The sequence below is a fragment of the Oncorhynchus keta genome, chromosome 33 (assembly GCF_023373465.1).
Source record: "Oncorhynchus keta strain PuntledgeMale-10-30-2019 chromosome 33, Oket_V2, whole genome shotgun sequence".
Classification (NCBI taxonomy): Eukaryota; Metazoa; Chordata; class Actinopteri; order Salmoniformes; family Salmonidae; genus Oncorhynchus; species Oncorhynchus keta.
Genome location: NC_068453.1, coordinates 6,488,677 through 6,499,456, shown reverse-complemented (window position 1 = coordinate 6,499,456; position 10,780 = coordinate 6,488,677). Strand labels below are relative to the sequence as shown.

General features: G+C 41.5%; 1 long non-coding RNA gene across 1 annotated transcript; it reads left to right on the top strand.

Moving 5' to 3' along the window:
• The first annotated feature begins 7,650 nt into the window (after positions 1-7,650).
• On the top strand, positions 7,651-9,451 carry LOC127914589 (uncharacterized). The gene is made up of 2 exons (XR_008088956.1): positions 7,651-7,881; positions 8,712-9,451. It is a non-coding gene; the product is annotated as an uncharacterized LOC127914589 (long non-coding RNA).
• The last annotated feature ends 1,329 nt before the right edge of the window (positions 9,452-10,780 follow it).

Here is a 10,780-nt window from a genome sequence, read left to right as displayed (position 1 = left end):
CTAAGGGTTGGTAACAGGGGTTTGTCGGCTATTTGAGACAGTAAAAGGGGGCTTTACTATTCTTGGGTTGCGGAATGACTTTTGCTTCCCTCTAGGCCTGAGGGCACTCACCGTCTTGTAGGCTTAGAATGAAGATATGGAAAATAGGAGTGGCAATATTGTCCGCAATTATCCTCTAATTTTCCATCTAAATTGTAATTTTTCACCTCTTCCACACTCAGTTGGCCACTTTTTGGAATCTTTCAGAGCCAGAATAATTTCTTAAAAATCAATTTTCAGCAGTTACAAGCTAACCCTCCTAATGTCGTTTAACCCCACATGGACTATGACACCGTCAGCTCCTTGCAACTGTCGCAAAACGGTCGGAAGCAGCCTTGTTATGTCCTGTACTCATGCTCCGGGATAACACAGGGTTTTTGCCCCTGGGAACCAAGATGTTTTACTATAGAGCTGCTTCTGATGACAGCTGGTGCAATGGCTGAGGAGGTCAGGCCGTTCATTCACTTCCAGTGGTTTTGCTCAATTTTCCATGGTTCATGGACCCCAAATACTGTTTGAACCCGGGTTAGAATCCTCTACCACCATAGTTGTACCAGACGTGTGTATAAGAGAGAGGGGATGGATTTAATGGATCTGAGCACGTAGTGTGTTTACATCACCTTCATTATGCCCGTAATGGCACAAAAGGAGAAAGGAAGCGGTAGATGGGGGGAGAGAGAGTGAATGGAAATAGAAAGACCTTTCTGAATGTGCACCTTGCCTTGTGTCATGACTTCCACATGTATTATTATTATTATTGTGTGTATTTGTCAAGGACCATGTGCAACATGCCTTTGCACCAGATTTAGCTACATAGCTAAATTCCATCTGGGTGTTAGTCCCTGGGTGTTAGTGTTGAGCTGTAAAGCTACAGGCATGTCTCATCATGCAATATGGTCTTTCATGTGTGTTCTTGCCTTTTTGATCTAAGAGGAAAGTTCCTGTGATTTAACCCACGTCACACATTCATTCATCGCTCCATCCCTCTCTCCCTATATCCCTTTCTCCCAGGGGGCAAGTTCCTATGATTTCAAACACATCCCACATTTATCGCTCCATCTCTCTCTCCATCCCTTCTTCACTCTCACCCCACCGACAACAAAGCGAGCGGCTCATTTAAGGTATTTATCTCTCCATTCCCCCATCACTCCGTTTTCTATCCCTTCCATCCCCATCTAGGCTCAGCAGGGGCAGAGAAAAGAGATGCTATTTGCCAGGCAGGCAATCTATGATATGTCACAAATAGGTGTCAACTGTTAGTGCAGTGGGAGGGGGGACGATTTGGTCATTGAGTGCATTCTTGTCCTTAGAAACTTAGTCAGTGCATTCAACCACGTCATAAGGAGGAGACCAAGGCGCAGCGTGGTAAGCAAACATAACTCTTTAATTAAAGAGAGAACACTGAACAGAACAAAACGTGACGCAATATGGCTAGTGCAAAACAGGCAAGTAAACATAGAAAACAACCCACAAACTATCCAAGGAATATGGCTACCTAAATATGGTCCGCAATCAGAGACAACGATAAACAGCTGCCTCTGAGAACCAATCTAGGCAACCATAGACATAAACACCTAGACCAGGGAAAACCCATAAACATCCCAAAAAACCTAGAATATGCAAAAACTACACAAACCACACTTGTCACACCCTGACCTAAACAAATCATTTAAAAAAACAAAGATAACTAAGGTCAGGGTGTGACAAACCAGGGTTGATAAAAAAAAATTAAAAAACACATACAGTCATAGCAAGTAAAAATGTTCTGTAACCGTTACTGAAAATGTTGTAGTTAATAATTGCAATTATAACAAGATATCTTTGACAATCTCTTGCAACTGCCAATACAATATTGTGAAATGAATGGAAATTTGATGCCAGAGCAAGGAAATACAATAAAAGTAACTATTGAGCTGTAAAAGTTTCTACAGTACTTTAGTGTTATTAGAGCAAGCAGGTTGCTGTAGGCATTCACACATTACAGCATATTAATGAATACTAGGTGTTTTATATCACTTGTGTGTCTACATGCGTAATCAAAAGCTTCCAAACTGGCCATGACTACAGGGCAAATCAGAAGAAATGGTAATAAATATCAATCCAGTAGAAGGTGTAAGACTTTATTACAGTGATCTGTTTTTTATTCACATTTCATTTCCAGGGAACTACTACCACATATCATTTAAATTGGTACAGGACTCTCACTAATGGGTGCAACAAATATACTCAATTACAAGGCCCGCCTTACAATATATTAATGAGCCAGCAATTCTTTCTCCTCCCACAATATTTCTCCACAATACTTTATTTACAGTATGCTGCAGTAAATATATAGAAAAACAGCAATCAGTACTTTATTGTTTAATTGTATTGAAAATAAAATCAGCAATTGCTAATAATGAATATTTAATGATATATTACAGCATACAAACTCATAAATGGTGTTTTATATCACTTGCACTTTAGGCCTTAACAAAAGCTTCTAAACTGACAGTAACTACAGTGCAAAACAGATTTAAAAAGACATGGCTAGCCACTCAACCATTAAAAGTAATTTTATGTGTTTTTTCCAAAAATAATTCAAACAATAAGCAATCAATTCAAATTAGACAAACCAAATGGTCATATAATCAAACAAAAGCAATCAAAAATTAAATATTTAACCCCTTTTCTGGGGGGTTAAAGTTACCTTCAGACGAGTCCCTGTTCGGACACTACAGCAATTTGAGAGAAGAGGACCGATTGGGATGTCTCATGGTCTTACAAATGCCTCTGTAGCTCGGACACCATCCACCGCAGAGGAGGAAGGTCGCCATAAGCAGATGCGGTGGATTGAGACATATCTCTAGCTTAAATGTTAGGATTTTGATGGGGATATTTTTATTATGTTACTTAGATTTAGACTCTGGGGGTAATACAGTAAATACAATTACCAATGCAGCTAACAGTGTATTCCCCAGTGTGCTTTGCTTTTCTATTAAATTGTAGAGTTACAAACCATGACTGTACTTATTAGTGACTGTAACCAGTTTTCCATCCAACCTTTTGACATTAATGAAGTACATGTTGAATGAAAAATTTAATAACAGGCCTGATGTGAACACAACATTTTTCAGTAATCTTTCCAAATGTTAACAAAATAATCAAGTTGGGCATTTTTTCTGTCTGTATAATGAATTATGCAATAAATATTGGTAGAAATGCTTTTATGAGTAAATATTGATATAATATATACAGTTGAAGTTTTACATACACTTAGGTTGGAGTCTCCTCACCACGCGCTCTCACCACTGGTGTCCCCCAGGGCTCTGTTCTAGGCCCTCTCCTATTCTCGCTATACACCAAGTCACTTGGCTCTGTCATAACCTCACATGGTCTCTCCTATCATTGCTATGCAGACGACACACAATTAATCTTCTCCTTTCCCCCTTCTGATGACCAGGTGGCGAATCGCATCTCTGCATGTCTGGCAGACATATCAGTGTGGATGACGGATCACCACCTCAAGCTGAACCTCGGCAAGACGGAGCTGCTCTTCCTCCCGGGGAAGGACTGCCCGTTCCATGATCTCGCCATCACGGTTGACAACTCCATTGTGTCCTCCTCCCAGAGCGCTAAGAACCTTGGCGTGATCCTGGACAACACCCTGTCGTTCTCAACTAACATCAAGGCGGTGGCCCGTTCCTGTAGGTTCATGCTCTACAACATCCGCAGAGTACGACCCTGCCTCACACAGGAAGCGGCGCAGGTCCTAATCCAGGCAGTTGTCATCTCCCGTCTGGACTACTGCAACTCGCTGTTGGCTGGGCTCCCTGCCTGTGCCATTAAACCCCTACAACTCATCCAGAACGCCGCAGCCCATCTGGTGTTCAACCTTCCCAAGTTCTCTCACGTCACCCCGCTCCTCCGCTCTCTCCACTGGCTTCCAGTTGAAGCTCGCATCCGCTACAAGACCATGGTGCTTGCCTACGGAGCTGTGAGGGGAACGGCACCTCAGTACCTCCAGGCTCTGATCAGGCCCTACACCCAAACAAGGGCACTGCGTTCATCCACCTCTGGCCTGCTCGCCTCCCTACCACTGAGGAAGTACAGTTCCCGCTCAGCCCAGTCAAAACTGTTCGCTGCTCTGGCCCCCCAATGGTGGAACAAACTCCCTCACGACGCCAGGACAGCGGAGTCAATCACCACCTTCCGGAGACTCCTGAAACCCCACCTCTTTAAGGAATACCTAGGATATGATAAGTAATCCTTCTCACCCCCCTTTAAGATTTAGATGCACTATTGTAAAGTGTCTATTCTACTGGATGTCATAAGGTGAATGCACCAATTTGTAAGTCGCTCTGGATAAGAGCGTCTGCTAAATGACTTAAATGTAATGTAAATGTCATTAAAACTGGTTTTCAACCACTCCACAAATGTCTTGTTAATTAACTAACTATAGTTTTGGCAAGTCGGCTAGGACATCTACTTTGTGCATGACGCAAGTCATTTTTCGAACAATTGTTTACAGACAGATAATTTCCCTTATAATTCAATGTATCGCAATTCCAGTGGGTCAGAAGTTTACATACACTATGTAGACCTCCACAAGTATGGTTCATCCTTGGGAGCAATTTCCAAACACTTGAAGGTACCACGTTCATCTGTACAAACAATATTACACAAGTACAAACACCATGGGACCAGGCAGCCATCATACTGCTCAGGAAGGAGACTCGTTGTGTCCTAGAGATGAACATACTTTGGTGCGAAAAGTGCAAATCAATCCCAGAACAACATTTAACAGAAATGCAATTGTTCATTGGATCAGCCTAAAACGTTGCACATACACTGCTGATCTAAATTGCACTGGAATAATACATTATTGCCTTTCTCTTGCATTTCAAAGATGGTACAAAAAATACAAAAGGGTTGTTTTTTTATTTATTTATTTTATTTTTTTCCAGATCTAATGTGTTATATTCTCCTACATTAATTTCACATTTCCACAAACTTCAAAGTGTTTCCTTTCAAATGGTATCAAGATGCATATCCTTGTATAGGTCCTGAGCTCCAGGCAGATAGAATTGGGTATGTAATTTTAGGCAAAAATGTAAATATAAAAAGGGGCGGATCTTTTTTTTTTTTTCATTTCAACTCTATTTAACCAGGTAGTCCAGTTGAGAACAAGTTCTCATTTACAACTGACATGGCCAAGATAAAGCAAAGCAGTGCGACAACAACACAGAGTTACACATACACAAACGTACAGTCAGTAACACAATAGAAAATAAAAATAGAACCATCTATGTATAGTGTGTGCAAATGTAGAAGAGTAGGGAAGTAGGCAATAAATACACCAGAGGCAAAAATAATTACAATTTAGCATTAATGCTGGGTGCCCCCCCCAAAGTCCACCTCAGAGTAATCAGACTCCAACACATCCACGTTGTATTGTTTTTCATCCGGAATAGTGTTCAATACACACAGTAGGTTGACTGGTAGAATAAATGTGTCTCATTTCACAGTCCCACAATAAGAGCTACGACGCTAATGTTCTGTGGGTGTCCTTTATGGCACTATTTGTATTCATTTGAATCACGTTTATTATGAAGATGAACCACAAATTCCGCTATTGTGGCTCATCCTTACTGTGTCTAGCTTATTATAGGTTGGTCTGAACATCATTAATCAAATAAGAACTGTCTTATAAATTAGGGGTATTTTAAATTATGACACATAGCTAACTATAGCTGCTGAAACAGATTATGTTTTAGCCACTGTTATCTTATTGCCTTGTACTAAGTTTAGTTTGGTTTCATGTTAGGGCATGGAACCCTTAGAGCCACAGAAATAGTTCAAAAATAGACATGTACTCACCTTAAACCAGGTTCATGCACATAGAACCATAGTAACAGACCTTGGCACTCTACAGAAACAACCATACATGTCATCCTGCTAACTCCTCTGAAAAGGGACACCCGTGTTCTGGGAAAGATTCAAGAGTTGTAACCATAGCAACAGTACATAGTTGGTACATAGTTGGCCATAACACAGTTACAGGAATAACCAGTCGTGTCTACACCCCAGACAGGTGCATGTCTAATGGTGTCTAATGACCCAGAGCACATATAGAGTACGCTTGTTTATCTGGCTCTTTCTGAAAAAAATTATTGCCACATATTTACTGAAAAAAAAAAAATCACAATATGATACATAAAGATGAGAGACATGACGGTTTGTTTGATCTGAACAGTCTAGTTTTAGAACGTCTCATGTCGTTGCCTGGAGTGTTCAACATTCAACATTTCAACTATTCATGGTCTTCAGTTTAGAATGCAATTAGTTTAGTCAGGTGCGATAGTTCATTATATAGACAAAATACTCATAGTATTCCATCGTTCAACTTTAACAAGTCTCGAAGGTGAAGTATCTATGCATTGAAAACTGCAAAAGACTACATCAACTGTCCAGAACATCAGAGAGCAGTGTTGAGAAGACTGGGCTCTCAAATGGGGCTACCCGTGAGAATGATCCTGAGATCAGATGACATACGACTCCCTGAAGTGCCACCACCAACAATGGCTAAGCTGCTAAAACTTTGAGGAGACGTCGCCACGCAACACAGGGTGCCGTAGGCACACTTTTGAGCTGGGAAGGACCAGAGATTTTCCTGTTGTCAGACTTGGTGGTTCCCAGAAAGTGTGACAACCTACTCAGAATTGTTGTTGAAAGAGGTTGGCCTACAATCAAACATATACATTATATACAGTGCCTTTTAAAAAGTATTCATAACCCTTGACCTATTCCACATTTTTGTTGTGTTGCAGCCTGAATTCAACATTGATGAAATACATTTTTTTTTTCACCCATCTACACACAATACACCATAATGACAAAGTGAAAAAAATGTTTTAGAAATTTTAGCAAATGTATTGCAAATTAAATACAGAAAAACTTCATTTACATTCACACCCCTGAGTCTATGCATGTTAGAATCACATTTGGCAGAATGGGTAAGTCTTTAAGAGCTTTACACACCTGGATTGTACAATATTTGCACATTGTCAAATTTCTTCAAGCTCTGTCAAATTGGTTATTGATTATTGCTAAACAACCATTTAAGGCTTGACATAGATTTGAAAGCAGAATTAAGTCAAAACTAACTTGGCTCAGTAACAACAGTTACAAGCCTGAAACCTTGAATATAGACTGCTGACACTCTGTCGAAGCCATAGGAATTGCATCCTGGGAGCTAATTTTCAGTGGGACCTTATACTTGCCATTCTAAGTGTCAGGACCCGGTTACGAACCCGGGTCTCCGGAGTGAGAAACAGTCACTTAACCAACTGAGCCACGAATAGTCGGCAGAACCCAGAAGATGAGGCAGACACAGCAGTACTTGAGACGGTGTATTTAATGAAGTAAGAAGTGAAGTTCTTCAGGAAAACATGTAACTCCACAACCTCAAAAGGAATTCCACAAGAACAAAGGTAATCCTCCAAGACAAAAAAGGTAAATCCACAAGGTGGAAGGTATAGCACAAAAAGCCTCAAAAGATACTCAAAAACAAACAAACAAACAACAATAAACAGAATTCCACAAGAGAGTCTACCGGGATCAACAAGAGTTCACAGAGTACTAGGGCTGGGTGCTAACATACAAACACAGAGCAAAGAACTGAGGAAAACAAAGGGTTTAAATACAATCAGGGGAAACGAGGCACAGGTGCAACTAATAATGGGGATCAAGGGAAAACAAAAGGTCAAAAGGCACAATGGGGGCATCTAGTGACCAAAAACCGGAACAACCCTGGCCAAATCCTGACACTAAGAGGAAGGCGTCTCTCTCAAAAAATATCTGGTTGGTTTTTCTTTGGATTTTCTCCTACCATATATATGGTGTTATATTCTCCTACATTGTTTTAACATTTCTACACTCTTCAGTGTTTTCTTTCCAATGGTACTGATAATATGCATATCCTGGCTTCAGGGCATAAGCAACAGGCAGTTTATTTTGGGCACGTCATTCAGGTGGACATTGAGAGAAAGGGGCCTAGCCCTAAGAATTATTAACCTGTCTTTGTGCTTGTCTTCACCCCCCTTCAGCTATCACCCATGTTCCCCCATTATCCCCTGAGCATTTATACTTGTGTTCTGCTGTCTGTTGCCAGTTCGTCTTGTCAGGTCTTACCAGCATGCTTTCCCGTTTCTCAAGTCTTTGTTTCCTAGTTTTCCCGGTTCTGACCATTCTGCCTGTACCCGTCTGACTCTGACCTGGTTACGAACCTCTGCCTGTCCTCGACCTGCCCTTTGCCCCGTATCAAAATAAATCATCCGCTGTTATTGAGAACTGTACTATATATTTTTTAAGTCACCATTGGCCTCATGGGGAAATCCCTGAGCAGTTTCCTTCCTCTCCAACAACCCAAGTTAGGAAGGAAACCCATATATTTGTAATGACTGGGTGTATTGATACACCATTCAAAGTGCAATTAATAACCACCATGCTCAAAGTGATATTCAATGCCTGTTCATTTTTTTACCCATCTACTAACCGGTTCCCTTTCTTTGTGAGGCATTGGAAAACCTCCCTGGTGTTTGTGGTTGAGTCTGTGTTTAAAATTCACTGCTCAACTGAGGGACATTTTATTTCAATATTTTTTTTAACTTTTTACACCATTTTCTCCCCAGTTGGTAGTTACAGTCTTGTCCCATCACTACAACTCCTCTATGGACTCAGGAGAGGCGAAGGTCGAGAGCCTCACGTCCTCCAAAACACAACCCTGCCAACTCCACTGCTCGCTTAACCCGGAAGCCAGCCACACCAATGTGTCGGAGGAAACACTGTGCAACTACCGACCGTGTCAGCGTGCATGCGCCCAGCCCTCCACAGGAGTAGCTAGAGTGCAATGGGACAAGGACAAGGACATCCCGGCTGGCCAAACCCTCCCCTAACCTGGACGACGCTGGGCCAATTGTGTGTCACCTCATGGCTCTCCTAATTGCGGCCAGCTGTGACAAAGCCTGAGATCGAACCTGGATCTGTAGTGTAGCCTCAAGCACTGCGATGCAGTGCCTTAGACCGCTGCGCCACTCGGGAGGCCCCGACTGAGGGACCTTACAGAAAATGATATGTGTGGCATACAGAGATGAGGTAGCCGTCACACAGAGCGAGTCCATACAACTTATCATGTGGCTTGTTAAGCCAATGTGTTCTCCTGAACTCATTAAGACATGCAATAACATATGGATTGAATATTCAGCTTTAGATGTTTTATTAATAAGTAAACATCTTGAAAAACATGATTCCACTTTGACATTATGGGGTATTGAGTGTAGGCCAATGGCAAAAAAAAAAATTGAATCCATTTTAAATGCAGGCTGTAACACAACAAATTGTTTAGAAGTAAAGTGGTGTGAATACTTTCTGAAGGCACAGTAGTTCAGTGTTTGAATGACTTATTTGTATCTTTATCAAGAGTGTCAATTATTTTTTTATATAGGTAATGGGGAATTGATCATGATAAACATAAACAATCAAAAGGCAACCATTCAGAAAATGTAATAATGAATGAATAATAATTGATGGGAGACAGAGGGCGTATTCTGGAGAGTGACTTTCTTAGTGCATCTTCGCCACACACTCCTCCCCTTCTTCTTGTCACGACATTTAAAATGAATACTCAAGACACATTATCTTCACACATAAGGTATACTCTCACAAACATAGTCAGGTCCAAGGCAGTAGCCGTTTAATGGAAAACTAATGCAATTTCACTTTCTTTTACCGTTTATTAAATAACTTGGCGTGCCAACGCAAATAGCCTGGCGTGTACCCTCCTCTCTCTCACACACACACACACACACACACACACACACACACACACACACACACACCACAGCTCTAAATATGAGGTTGACACGGTACACAAACTAATCAGGGCCAGTGGAGTTTTCATTTAGAGCTGGACATGAGCCTTTAATTGACATCCTGTCACCCAGTCAGTCATTCAGCCAGCAGGGATAGAGACTACAGTCCTGAAGTGAGCCTCTGCCACATTATGTTCTCTAAGCAACACCCATACACATACTCTTTGCCTCCCTCCCTCGCTCCTCTCTGACACCATGCTGTCAGTCCTACTATATTACCCTGGATGGAAAGCACCAGAGGAGCATGAAAACAAGACAATGAGCTCCGCACTGCAGAGGTTACCGCTGGCAAATGACAACCGCTGCGCCGCGCCTCTGTATAGGTGCCTCTCTAGCACAAGTAGAACAGGTGTCTTTCTCTGCAGAGAGAGAGAGAGAGAGAGAATCTGTTTAGGTGAAAGAGGTTGAAGTGGAAAGTGGAAAGTTATATGTTCCTGATTGTGATGTCATGACAGTGATGATCTCTGTCCCTGTGGTGGAGTGTCATTTAGTGAATCCAAGCATGCTAAAGACTCTTGAGAGTCATGGGCGGTCCTTGAAAACCAACCGAATATGCTCTTGAACTATTAAATTAAAAATATTGAATTTTTCTGCTTCGCTGCGCGTTGACTTGTTGAGATAGAGCAAGGTGAGAAGTTATTTGAATCTCTTAACCTTTTCTGTAGCGTTAAGATTGGATGCTGACGTGTTTGTCAAGCTATGACAAATTAGCTGTCCACCCAGATGCCTGATTGTTTGACCTTTTATTCAGGCAAAGGTAAGGGGGTCTGAAGGGGGTCTGACAGTGCTAAATGTTGACACTCTCCAATAAGACAAGGGTTGTGTCCCAA